This window comes from Oncorhynchus gorbuscha, linkage group LG13 (genome assembly GCF_021184085.1).
Source record: "Oncorhynchus gorbuscha isolate QuinsamMale2020 ecotype Even-year linkage group LG13, OgorEven_v1.0, whole genome shotgun sequence".
Lineage (NCBI taxonomy): Eukaryota > Metazoa > Chordata > Actinopteri > Salmoniformes > Salmonidae > Oncorhynchus > Oncorhynchus gorbuscha.
In genome coordinates this window covers 63,437,678-63,450,795 of record NC_060185.1, presented here as the reverse complement: position 1 = coordinate 63,450,795, position 13,118 = coordinate 63,437,678, and the positions used below count along the sequence as shown (strand labels likewise).

At 44.7% G+C, this 13,118-nt stretch overlaps 1 protein-coding gene across 25 annotated transcripts in view; it reads left to right on the top strand.

The window, feature by feature from the left end:
* LOC123993294 (protocadherin alpha-C2-like) overlaps positions 1-13,118 on the top strand; it is a 228,089-nt gene that overhangs the window by 173,854 nt on the left and 41,117 nt on the right. The window lies entirely within an intron of this gene.

Genomic DNA, 13,118 nt, shown 5'->3' with positions numbered 1-13,118 from the left:
TTCACGATGAACAGTAGGTGGCGCGGGGGAGGGAGGGGGGGGCATCTATGAGGTCATCACTCCTTGCCCTGAGAACACCAGACGAGACAGCAGCTGACGATAACAAAGAGACGAGACACTCTCAGAGCCCAGATGCTCATTCAGTCTCTTCACCCAGGGCTAGAGTCAGTGCTGGTCCCAGTCCCTTTGTGTGTGTGCATGTGTGTGTGTGACAGAGCGACTGAGGCTTGATTCACCCAGTACCGTCCATGACCCATCTCTCTGACGAGCTCTCCTCCAGCTGGGACATCTGACTCAGAAACGGAGGGCTTCCACATGGCATAACAGATGCTGAGGGGGGCTGGACGAATGGCTTTTAAACCGGGACAATTCATGTGTCTCAACAGAGAGAGTGTTACTGGAGAGCCTGTTATTAATATGTCCGCCATCTTGCATAATGGATGGAGAGGGTCATTAATATTATGTCTCATCTCGCTCCAAAAAGAGAGCACAGGAAGTGCACTCAGAGCTCTGCACCTTTTTCACTCTCCCAGTCACTGCTCCATCTCTCCTCCTGTCAGTCTCTCTCCATTCTTTACCCCCTCTGTTTCTCGTCTCTCCCCTCCCTCTCTCTGTCCCGCTCCCCTTCTCTCTCTGGGGTGGTTTTAAGAGAGGACATGACAGTGGAGAGGGAGAGGGAGAGGGAGAGGGAGAGGCAGCAGCAGCAGAGACATTAGCTCCCGTGTTTCCACTTCAGACATTCTGGTGGCCCTGGGCCACAGCTCTCCCAGCTGGAGCAACGGATGTCACAGACACACAGCACAGCTGGACCAGAGAGGAGGGAGGGAGGGAGGTGAAACAGGAGAGAGGAAGGATAGAGGCACTGAGAGGGGAGAGTATGAGACAGTTGGTAGAGGGCAAGAGAGGGGGTGGTGAGATTGAGACGAGTAGGGGAGGATTGCAGGAAGAGAGGAAAGAGACAGTAATGGTTGGTGAGGAGTGAGATGGGATAGAGGGAGACAGAGAGGCAGAATAGATGATTTCACCCTTCAGTCAGTGGTGAAAGGACAAGAGCAGAGAGAGGGAGCCATTGAAGAGAATTGGGACATGTACTGTGTTTGTTCTGGCGAGACAGACATCTGTTTGTCTAGCAGAGGAGGCATTTAGATACTTAATCTCGAGCCCCTTGAGTGCAAATGAAACAATGCACAGATCTGTGGCGTGCAATTAACGGCGGAACAGATGGGTGGATTCTAACAGGTACAGTGAGAGAGATGTCAGTTACCTGCCCATGTACCATCAGCCCAATAGACAGAGAACGAGAGGAGAGCAGAACACGATAGAGAGCGAGGCAGACAACGGAGCGAGGTGGAAAAGGCCAGGTGTAAAATCCCGCGGTGTGTGTAATTGGCGAGATAACGGTTGCCTCTTTTCATTGCTGTCTCAAATTGCCGTAAACATGGAGCTTGGGCGCCCCGCTGGGAGAATCTTCTGAATGTCAGGGGTAAGCGCTGCGGCTCGCATGCATCTGAGACTCACGAGTACGGACCGACACGAGAGCCCCGCTGTGTCATCTCCACAGCTCAGTTAAATTGGTCATTGGAAAAAAAGAAAGGAGAGCGGATGTATAAAATAGAAAATAACATTTAAAACTCTGTCCAATGAAAAAACTTCCCTCTCGGTCCATCAAACCTAACTCAAGTCCCGTTGCACCTCCATCTCTGTTCTCTTCCGTTGCGTCTCTCCAGCTCTCCAGTTCGCCACCCCCCCAGCCTCGCTTGGAGTGTGAAGAAGAGTCGCTCAGCTATCTATCCATCTACTTGTAGCATCGGAGTGACTCACTGCTCAGCGCCCCGTCTTGCGGGCTGCCAGCGCATGTCATTGCCGTGGGCAGAGGGTTCAGTGGAGGAGAGCTGGAGCCGCACCGGGAGAGGGGAGGGTTGTGTGGGCGTGTTGCGTGCCTGGGTGAATCAGACTGGCACTAGTGCTCTCTGAGGTCACACAGTCCCAAATAAACACAGAACAACAACGTGATGCTCAGTCTACCATACTGATATAGGCCTATAACTCAGACTATGTTTACTGTGGGATTTACCCAGAGATAGACATATAGACCAATGAATGACCACTGGCTGAGACAATTTTGTAATTGATGAAAACTCAATTTAGTTTGAGTCATTTTTAAAAGTAAATGAGCTCCAGGCTATGCTAGTAGTTTCCCTTTTTGATTAAATAAATCAATAGGATGAGGTCAGCATTCAATAACATTACTGTTTAGGCAAGCCTGTCTCCAGGATGACTCGTCTGAGGGGTCATTTTAAATCCATACAACAAGTATTGCTTTAGGTCCCTGATAACACAAGGCACAGTCAAATTTATCTGAAACGAGGCCCTCCGCATTAACAATGAGCTATCGTCGCAATTTGTGCCTACCAACACGCACAGATCCGCTCGACACTGTCAAAGATTCTTACAGGCTTCGTAGCTTAAACTTCAATAACTAGAACTAAAGGCTACATTTCTGTTGAATTTGTGGCACTATGCAATGACCGTAACCAAGCCACCACTTCTCCAGGTGCTCAATGTTTTCTGTGTGGGAGAGTTTCAGAAAAGCTCAAAACTAAAATAAGTGCATATTCTATAGTCAATTTGAATCTGCCGCAAACAAGATGAAATGCTCATTCCCGAGAGCAACACACACACACACACTATAGCAAGAGAGCAGGGAGGGGGCGAAAAAGTAGTCTAATAGGCTAACATTAGTTGTGTCATAGTAACCTATCACAACATGAACATGAATGAATCACAACAGAGTGAATGTTTGCCTACTTACTTCAGTAAACTAGACAAGGTATTGGTCCAACTACTGCGACATACAGCATTTACAAAAATGGAGGCCTATCTGAAATGCAACCATATGCACTGTCATTTTGCACACAAGAAAGCAAGCAATGTTGAAGAGAAGCCCCAGGAAGAATGGTAGCCCAAGGTGCGCTCATTATGGCCAGGTGGGACAGTTGCGTCCCACCTGGCCAACATCCGGTGAAATTGCAGAGCGCAAAATTCAAACTACAGAATTATAAATATTTATCTTTCATAAAATCACAAGTGTAATACATCAAAATAAAGCTTACCGTCTTGTTAATCTAGCCATTGTGTCAGATTTCAAAAAGGCTTTACGGCGAAAGCAAACCATGCGATTATCTGAGGACAGCGCCCCGCATACAAAAGCATGAAAAACATACACTGCTCAAAACAATAAAGGGAACACTAAAATAACACATCCTAGATCTGAATGAATGAAACATTCTTATTAACTACTTTTTTCTTTACATAGTTGAATGTGCAGACAACAAAATCACACAAAAATGATCAATGGAAATCAAATTTATCAACGCATGGAGGTCTGGATTTGGAGTCACACTCAAAATCAAAATGGAAACCCACATTACAGGCTGATCCAACTTTGATCTAATGTCCTTAAAACAAGTCAAAATTAGGCTCAGTAGTGTGTGTGGCCTCCACGTGCCTGTATGACCTCCCTACAACACCTGGGATGCTCCTGATGAGGTGGTGGATGGTCTCCTGAGGGATCTCCTCCCAGACCTGGACTAAAGCATTTGCCATTTTCTGGACAGTCTGTGGTGCAACGTGATGTTGGTGGATGGAGCGAGACATGATGTCCCAGATGTGCTCAATTGGATTCAGGTCTGGGGAATGGGCGGGCCAGTCCATAGCATCAATGCCTTCCTCTTGCAGGGACTGCTGACACACTCCAGCCACATGAGGTCTAGCATTGTCGTGCAGTAGGAGGAACCCAGGGCCAACCACACCAGCATATGGTCTCACAGGGGGTCTGGGGATCTCATCTCGGTACCTAATGGCAGTCAGGCAGTCAGCCCCCCAATGAAATGCCATCCCACACCATGACTGACCCACCGCCAAACCGGCCATGCTGGAGGATGTTGCAGGCAGCAGAACGTTCTCCACGGTGTCTCCAGACTGTCACGTCCGTCACGTGCTCAGTGTGAACCTGCTTTCATCTGTGAAGTGCACAGGGCGCCAGTGGCGAATTTGCAATCTTGGTGTTCTCTGGCAAATGCCAAACGTCCTGCACGGTGTTGGGCTGTAAGCACAACCCCCACCTGTCTCCTGGTAGCGCCTCCATGCTCTGGACACTACGCTGACAGACACAGCAAACCTTCTTGCCACAGCTCGCATTGATGTGCCATCCTGGATGAGCTTCTCTACCTGAGCCACTTGTGTGGGTTGTAGACTCTGTCTCATGCTACCACTAGAGTGAAAGCACCGCCAGCATTCGAAAGTGACCATAACATCAGCCAGGAAGCATAGGAACTGAGAAGTGGTCTGTGGTCCCCACTTGCAGAACCACTCCTTTATCAGCCAGGAAGCATAGGAACTGAGAAGTGGTCTGTGGTCCCCACCTGCAGAACCACTCCTATATTGGGGTAATTTCCACCTGTTGTCTATTCCATTTGCACAACAGCATGTGAAATGTATTGTCCATCAGTGTTGCTTCCTAAGTGGACAGTTTGATTTCACAGAAATGTGATTGACTTGGAGTTACATTGTGTTGTTTAAGTGTTCCCTTTATTTTTTTTTGAGCAGTGTATTTCAACCAGGCAGGAAAGTCAGAAATAGAGATATAATAAATGCCTTACCTTTGATGATCTTCTGTTGGTACTCCAAAAGGTCCCAGATACATCACAAATTGACTTTATGTGTGATAATGTCCTTCTTTATATTCATAAAAACTTTGCTGGCGCGCTTCATTCAATAATCCACCCAGTTTCCCTCCATCAAAATGCATACAAAATTAATCCCAAACGTTACTAATGAACTTTTCCAAACAAGTCAAACAACATTTATAATCAAACCTTAGGTACCCTAATACGTAAATAAACAATACAATTTAAGACGGAGAATCGTTATTGTCTTTACCGGAGAAAAATACAAAATAATGCACTCTCTTCCACGCGCTTGAAAACACTACAGCCAAAATGGGAGCCACCTAGAAAAACTACAATTTTTGGGTCATTTTTCCAAAAACCAGCATGAAAATATTTCCAAAGACTGTTGACATCTAGTGGAAGCCCTAGGAACTGCAAGTTGGGAGGAATTAGCCTTATAATATAAGTGACAGCCATTGAAAACAATGGTAGGCTGAATTTTTATTTTTGTTGGGATGGTTTGTCCTCGGGGTTCGCCTGCCATATCAGTTCTGTTGTACTCACAGACATAATCTTAACAGTTTTAGAAACTTTAGAGTGTTTTCCATCCAAATCTCCCAACTATATGCATATCCTAGCTTCTAGGATATGCATATAAAGGCTCACCTCGGAGCACAACTAATAAGTTACATTGGTCATTGTCCCTATACCCATCAAATAACGCAAACATGTATAGAGTCCTTCTGAAAGTATTCAGACCTCTTGACTTTTTCCACATTTTGTTACATTACAGCCTTATTCTAAAATGGATTAAAAAATATATATACTCAATCTACACACAATACCCCATAGTTGGCAGAGCATGTCAGAGCAAAAACCAGGCCATGAGGTCGACGGAATTGTCCTTAGAGCACCGAGACGGGATTGTGTCGAGGCACAGATTTGGAAGAGTACCAAAACATTTCTGCAGCATTGAAGGTCCCAAAGAACACAGTGGCCTCCATCATTCTTAAATGAAAGAAGTTTGGAACCACCAAGTCTGGCCAAACTGAGCAATCGGTGGAGAAGGGCCTTGGTCAGGGAGGTGAACAAGAACCCAATGGTCACTCTGACAGAGCTCTACAGTTCATCTGTGGAGATGGGAGAACCTTCCAGAAGGACAACCATCTCTGCAGCACTCAACCAATCAGGCCTTTATGGTGGAGTGGCCAGACGGAAGCCACTCCTCAGTAAACAGCACATGACAGCCCCTGCTTGGAGTTTGCCAAAAGGCACCTAAAGACTCTCAGACCATGAGAAACAACATTCTCTGATCTGATGACACCAAGATTGAACTATTTGGCCTGAATGCTAAGCGTTACGCTTGGAGTAATCCTGGCACTCTCCCTACGGTGAAGCATGGTGGTGGCAGCATCATGCTTTTGGGATGTTTTTCAGCGGCATGGACTGGGAGACTAGTCAGGATCAAGGTAAAGATGAACAGAGCAAAGTACAGAGAGATCCTTGATGAAAACCTGCTCCAGAGAGCTCAGACTGAGGGCTGGGGGCGAAGGTTCACCTTCCATCAACACAACGACCCTAAGCACACAGCCAAGACAGCGCAGGAGTTGCTTCAGGACAAGTCTCTGAATGTCCTTGAGTGGCCCAGCCAGAGCCTGGACTTGAACCCGATCGAACATCTCTGAAGAGACCCGAAAGTAGGATCTGCAGAGAAGAAGACTCGAGACTGCTGTAATCGCTGCCAAGGGGGCTTCAACGAGGTACTGAGTAAAGGGTCTGAATACTTATGTAAATATAATAGTTCTGTTTGTTATTTTGAATAAATTAGCAAACATTCTAAAAACCTATTATGCGTTATTCGGTGTAGATTTATGAGGGGATAAAAACGATTTAATCCATTTCAGAATAAGGCTGTAACGTAACACAATGTGGAAAAAGTCAAGGGGTCTGAAAACTTTCCGAAGGCGCTGTATACACAGTATATATCAATTGGACCCGTAAAAGCAAGCAATGACATTAAGAATCACAGATAAATCTAAAATATACTTTGAAGTAAAAAGCAAAGGCCTAAACTATACATTACATAAAAATATATGCCAAATAACCAGTGGTCTTAATTAAATGACGGAAAACCATTGAATGAATCATTCTGGCACGACGGCCAGGGAAGTCTTGCAGCCTCCTCCATGCTGTTTTGAACCTTGTGACATTTTTGATTCCATTTTCCTTCCTGGCGAAACGTACTTGTCAGGTCCTTCTCAAATGCCAGCTGGACGAGCAAAGGCTTTTTGTTGATCTCATGTAACATGCCGTGTCTGTGTTTACTGAATACGTTCTTTAGGGTGGAGCAGGGATTTTCGCACATTGCTGTAGATGTCCCAAATGTTAATCGGGCTGGCTCCAGGGTGACATGCCCGTAGGAGCATTTTAAATCCATGTGTCCGTGCCAACAGCACAGTCGACGTTGCTGACAATGGCCCGCCGTATCTTTGAAGAACACTGAGTGAGCTCCATTTGTTGTCACTGCCTGTGGTTGTGATTTCACTTTGTAAGAATGTGCGAACAACAATACACTCTGCTTCCACTGGTTCACGTTTGGTTCGATGCAACAGCTCGTCAGTTGCTAGTGGCTGGGGTAACGGATGTGCAGGTGCTTGTTGTGATACTGAAGCTACTGGACACTATCTAGCTTATTATTAGGTGTAGATGTCTGCATAATTTGACCCCGCCCTGAGTGGAATCCAATGAGCTTCCTAAACAAGGTAATGAAGGTGTCACCTTATGATATTGCGTGACTAGGTGCCCAATCAGAATGCATTTTTTTTATTTGAACTGCTAAATATTAGATTATTACACCCCCCCCTTTCTCCCCCTTCCTCAGATCACAAGAGCGAGCACACCTGGCATATCAGCCTGGTGTCATAGACTAGACGTAACATAGTAAATGTAAATCCGGGACATCAAATGAAAGGGGGAAAGGGGAAAAGGGGAAAAGCGGATACCCAGTCAGTTGTACAACTGAATGCCTTCAACTGAAATGTGTTTTCCGCATTTAACCCAACCCCTCTGAATCAAATTAGTATGATATGTTGTGTTTGGTATGGTTACATAAGACAGACGGTTATGTCTCTGCAAGCCAAAGGTTGGGAGTTCGAATCTGATCACAGAAACTTTAACATTTTCACTAATTAGCAACTTTTCAACCACTTAGTAATTTTTAGCTACTTTGCAACTACTTAGAATGTTAGCTAACCATTCCCTTAACCCTAACCATTACCTTTAACCTAACTCCTAAACGTATCCCTAACCCCTAGCCTAGCTACCATTAGCCAGCTAGCTAACATTAGCCACCAAATTCATAACATATAATATGAGTTGTAGGTTGTAACGTATCATAGGCCTTGAGGCCAATATGTAAAGATTAATAAAGGGCAGTGATTATAGCAGAGCAGTGTGCGGTTTCTTCTATCATATGAAATAGGTGATGGACAGCCACAAATGAATACATGCCAAAACGTAGCATATTGTACTAAATGGAGTGTCTCGGATTTACATACAAAATAATATGAAATGCTCTGAGAACAGGTTGAGGATTTGCCACCCAGTGGAGCCTCCCCTGCGTTTAGGTCGCAATGGGGTGTATGTCCCGGTGGTGCGTTGAATGGCACTGCACTCACTGTATGGCTCAGTCAATTTGACTGTTATAAAAGCCGATTGTCTAGCAAACTGGTGCCTGAGTGTCATCCAACTTTTGAGAGCTCTTCAAGAGGTAAAATGATCGAAGATGAGACGAGAGCCGGGATTCAATTCATTATGAACCGCTGTGTGCTGTTGGTATAGAAAATAAATTAGGCAGTGTCGAGACATCCTCCCCCTCACTTTGTCGTACTGATTGCGTTAGGAGTAAGAGGCCCCTCTTAATTGAATTGAATCTGATTTTAAATTGGATTCTAATAGGGGTACATGGGTTCAGACTGTACTAATTAGGAGGAAAGTCTGAGCGGGAAGATGTGGGCATTTTACTCCACTACCAGACCGACCACCTGCGGTCAGATTTGCGCAGTGAGCCACCTCGGGCCCATGGCCAGATGTTTGAGGTGTTTGAGATATTGAGTCGAATTTAAATTAGGAACCAGCTTAACCCTAACGCAACCGTAGATGTCGGCCTACCAATGGCTGTGGAATTATATGCATTCTACACTTACTACAATGTCGTCTAATATAGCCAGACAATTTTAATAAATGAACATATGTCACGATCGTCTATAAACTTGAGGTCCACTTTTAAAGAAAGTGTAACAAGTCGCCAGGAACCACTGTAGTGTGTGTATATTCATGCCTGCCAGGCTATTAAATGACTATTGCTTGTTGTAAACTGCCCCCAAAGCTATCTCTAAAACTGACAGGGGTTAGTCTATTTGTGTGTGAAATCGTTCCCAGTACTCAGATAGATTCTAGAATAGGGTTTTGTGAAAAACAGCTAAATGATTTTGGTCTTGTACGTCAGGTGGAAGATTAAATTCGTTTATTTGTAATAGGATATATCTTAGCTAGGTGTTTGGGGAAGGTGAGACTGTCGAAAGGAAATGCAGAGTAACTAGTCAAGTGATGGAAATTCGTCTAAATTCTTCGTGCCCACGCTTTCTACATCTGCAATTTGCGCTCTATACTATTTCAGCAATTTGGGTCTGACAGGAGAGGACATGTTAGCTTGTTTTGACAGCTTGGCGGAGAGGCAAGTCTCGAGCATCTTGTTGATGACCTGGTTCGTTTCGCCCGCTCACCCGAAGTGAACATGCTTCATATGACGACATATTTGGGGTTGGGGGCTGGGGGGGATCCTGTGTACTGCGAGGAATATGATGTGAAACTGGAGCGGCAGCCAAGTACCCCTGTAATTTTAATATACTGTATCATCAACCCAGCTGTCACTCTCCGGGCAATAAGTGAGAGGAGATCGCGAGCAGCCAATGACCAATGACGTCTGAATTGTCTTTCATCTCTAGGGCTCGTGGACAGCGACAGAGCGCTGGACACAGATCACTTTGCTTTGAGAGCTGCAGAACGAGTTCAAATAGAGTAGAGGAGAACGATGGCGAAAAGGCATTGAGTAAAATCCTATAACGCATTCTTAGGTAGGATAAAGCTTTTATTAATTTACTTCTGTGTTGTTTTGCTCGTTCTATTGTCTCTGCACTCTTAGAATAAAAGGTTCCCCATAGAACCAAAAGGGGTTAAATCCCTTGCTTCATATATGGAACCCCTAAAAGTTGTATATAGAACCCTTTGATAGGAATGTAGAACCCTTTTGATATAATGTTTAAACTTTATTTATCTAGCCTATAGTTTATCATATGACTCTGGTTTCATATATTTGAATAAAATAATCAACTTTGCTTACCTTAATTCATTGAAACTTGGTAACGTTAGGCTACTTGCAAGTTGGTTCAAACACCGTCCTCAAGCGTCGTCATGCAGGAATGTCAAATTTTGAATTGACCAGAAGGTTATATATTTTAAAAACGTCTTCTTCTTTTTTAACCTAGGAGTGCATGCTTTTATTAAGCACATTATGTCCTGTTGTTTCTAGCTAACATTTAGTTTGCAACAACACAGGTATGTTTGCCACTCAGACCTCAGCAACAATGTTGCAAAACAGGAATTCGATCTTTCTGCTGCCATAGAGAGGTAAGGATGTCGGACGTCAACTAGACATTTTTCTGACCAGGCGAAATCATGCAGCAGCAGCATCATTAATATGGACATAAAAGTCAATGCAAAACAGCTGAAACAAATGAAAAGGGAAAACCGGTCAGTTCAGAGTTTGATGTGACTGGGTTATCTTGTGTTAGCTGTTGTTTTCTAAAATCCCCATTATACTTTGGGGTAGGCTATAAGGATATAACCCTCAAGGTTCATTGCCTTCACTGGGTATACAGTGCATTCATAAAGTATTCAGACCCCTTGACTTTTTCTACATTTAGTTAAGTTACAGCCTTATTCTAAAATTGATTATATCGTTTTTTTCCCTCATCAATCTACACACAATACCCCATAATGACAACACAAAAACAAGAAATATCACATTTACATACGTATTCAGAGCCTTTACTCAGTACTTTGTTGAAACACCTTTGGCAGCGATTACAGCCTCGAGTCTTCTTGGGTATGACACTACAAGCTTGGCACACCTATATTTGGGGAGTTTCTCCTATTCTTCTCTGCAGATCCTCTCAAGCTCTGTAAGCTTGTATGGTGTGCCTTCACCCCAGTCTGAGGTCCTGGGTGCTCTGGAGCAGGTTTTCATCAAGGATCTCTCTGTACTTTGCTCCGTTCATCTTTGCCTCGATCCTGACTAGTCTCCCAGTCCCTGCCGCTGAAAAACACCCCCACAGCATGATGCTGCCTCCACCATGCTTCACAGTAGGGATGGTGCCAGGTTTCCTCCAGATGTGACACCAAGAGTTCAATCTTGGTGTCATCAGACCAGAGATTCTTGTTTCTCAATGTCTGAGGGTCTTTAGTTGCCTTTTGGCAAATTCCAAGCGTACTGCCATGTGCCTTTTACTGAGGAGTGGCTTCCATCTGGCCGCTCCACCATAAATGCCTGATTGGGGAGTGCTGCAGAGATGGTTGTCCTTCTGGAAGATTCTCCCATCTCTGGAACTTTGTCAGAGTTACCAGTTACCTCCCTGACCAAGGCCTTTGTCCCTCAATTGCTCCGTTTGGCCGGTCGGCCAACTTTAGGAAGAGTCTTGGTGGTTACAAACTTCTTCCATTTAAGAATGAAGGAGGCCACTGTGTTCTTGGGGATGTTCAATGCTGCAGAATTTTTAGATCTGTGCCTCGACACAATCCTGTGTCGGAGCTCTATGTACAATTCCTTCGACCTCATGGCTTGGTTTTTGCTCTGACATGAACTGTCTACTGTAGAACCTTATATAAACAGGTGTGTGCATTTACAAATCATGTCCAATCAATTGAATTGACCACAGGTGAACTACAATCAAGTTGTAGAAACATCTCAAGGATGATCAATGCAAACAGGATGCACCGGAGCTCAATATGGATTCTCATAGCAAAGGGTTTGAATACTTGTGTAAATCAGGTATCTGTTTTTCTCTTTTGAATACATTTGCTATGAAACTCTAAACACATGTTTTGCGTTTTGTCATTTTTTTTTATTAAATCCATTTTAGAATAAGGATATAACGTAACAAATTGAGTAAAAATCCAAGGGGCCTGAATACTTTCCGAATGCACTGAATGCACTAGATGATCAAACGTATGTGGACACCTGCTCATCAAACATCTCAATGCAAAATCATGGGCATTAATAGGGCGTTGGTCCCCCCTTTGCTGCTCTAACATCCTCCACTCTTGTGGGAAAGCTTTTCACCAGATGTTGGAACATTGCTGCGGGGACATTCTTCCATTCAGCCACAAGAGCATTAGTGAGGTCGGGCAATGATGTTGGGCGATTAGACGTTCCAATTTATCCCAAAGGTGTTTAATGGGGTTGAGGTCAGGGCTCCGTGCAGGCCAGGCAAATACTTTGACACCAATCTCGACAAACCATTTCTGTATGGACCTCGCTTTGTGCGCTGGGCCATTGTCATGCTAAAACAGGAAAGGCTTTTCCCCAAACTGCTGCCACAAACTTGGAAGCACAAAATTGTCTCGAATGTCATTGTATGCTGTGGCTTTAAGATTTCCCTTCACTGGAACTAAGAGGCCTGGCCCAAATCATGAAAAACAGCCCCAGATCATTATTCCTCCTCCACCAAACTTTACAGTTGGCACTATGCATTGGGGCAAGTAGCGTTCTCCTGGCATCCGCCAAACCCAGATTCGTCCGTCAGACTGCCAGATGGTGATGTGTGATTCATCACTCCAGAGAACGCGTTTCCACTGCTCCAGAGTCCAATGGTGGCGAGCTTTACACCACTCCAGACGTCGCTTGGCATGGTGATCTTAGGCTTGTGTGCGTTGCTCGGCCATGGAAATCCATTTCATGGATCTCCCGACAAACAGTTCTTGTGCTAATGTTGCTTCCAGAGGCAGTTTGAAATTCGGTGGTAAGTGACGCAACTGAGGACAGATGATGTTTACGCGCCATGCGTTTCAGCACTCAACGGTCCCGTTCTGTGAGCTTGTGTGACCTACCACTTTGCGGCTGAGCTGTTGTTGCTCCTGGATGTTTCCACTTCACAATAACTGCACCTACAGTTGAGCAGGGCAGCTCTAGCAGGGCAGAAATTTGACAAACTGACTTGTTCTAACGGTGGCATCCTAAGACTGTGCCAAGTTGAAAGTCACTGAGCTCTTCAGTAAGGCCATTCTACTGCCAATGTTTGTCTATGGGGATTGCATGGCGGTGTGCTCATTTTTTTTTTTACACCTGTCAGCAACGGGTGTGGCTAAAATTGCCGAATCCACTAATTTGAA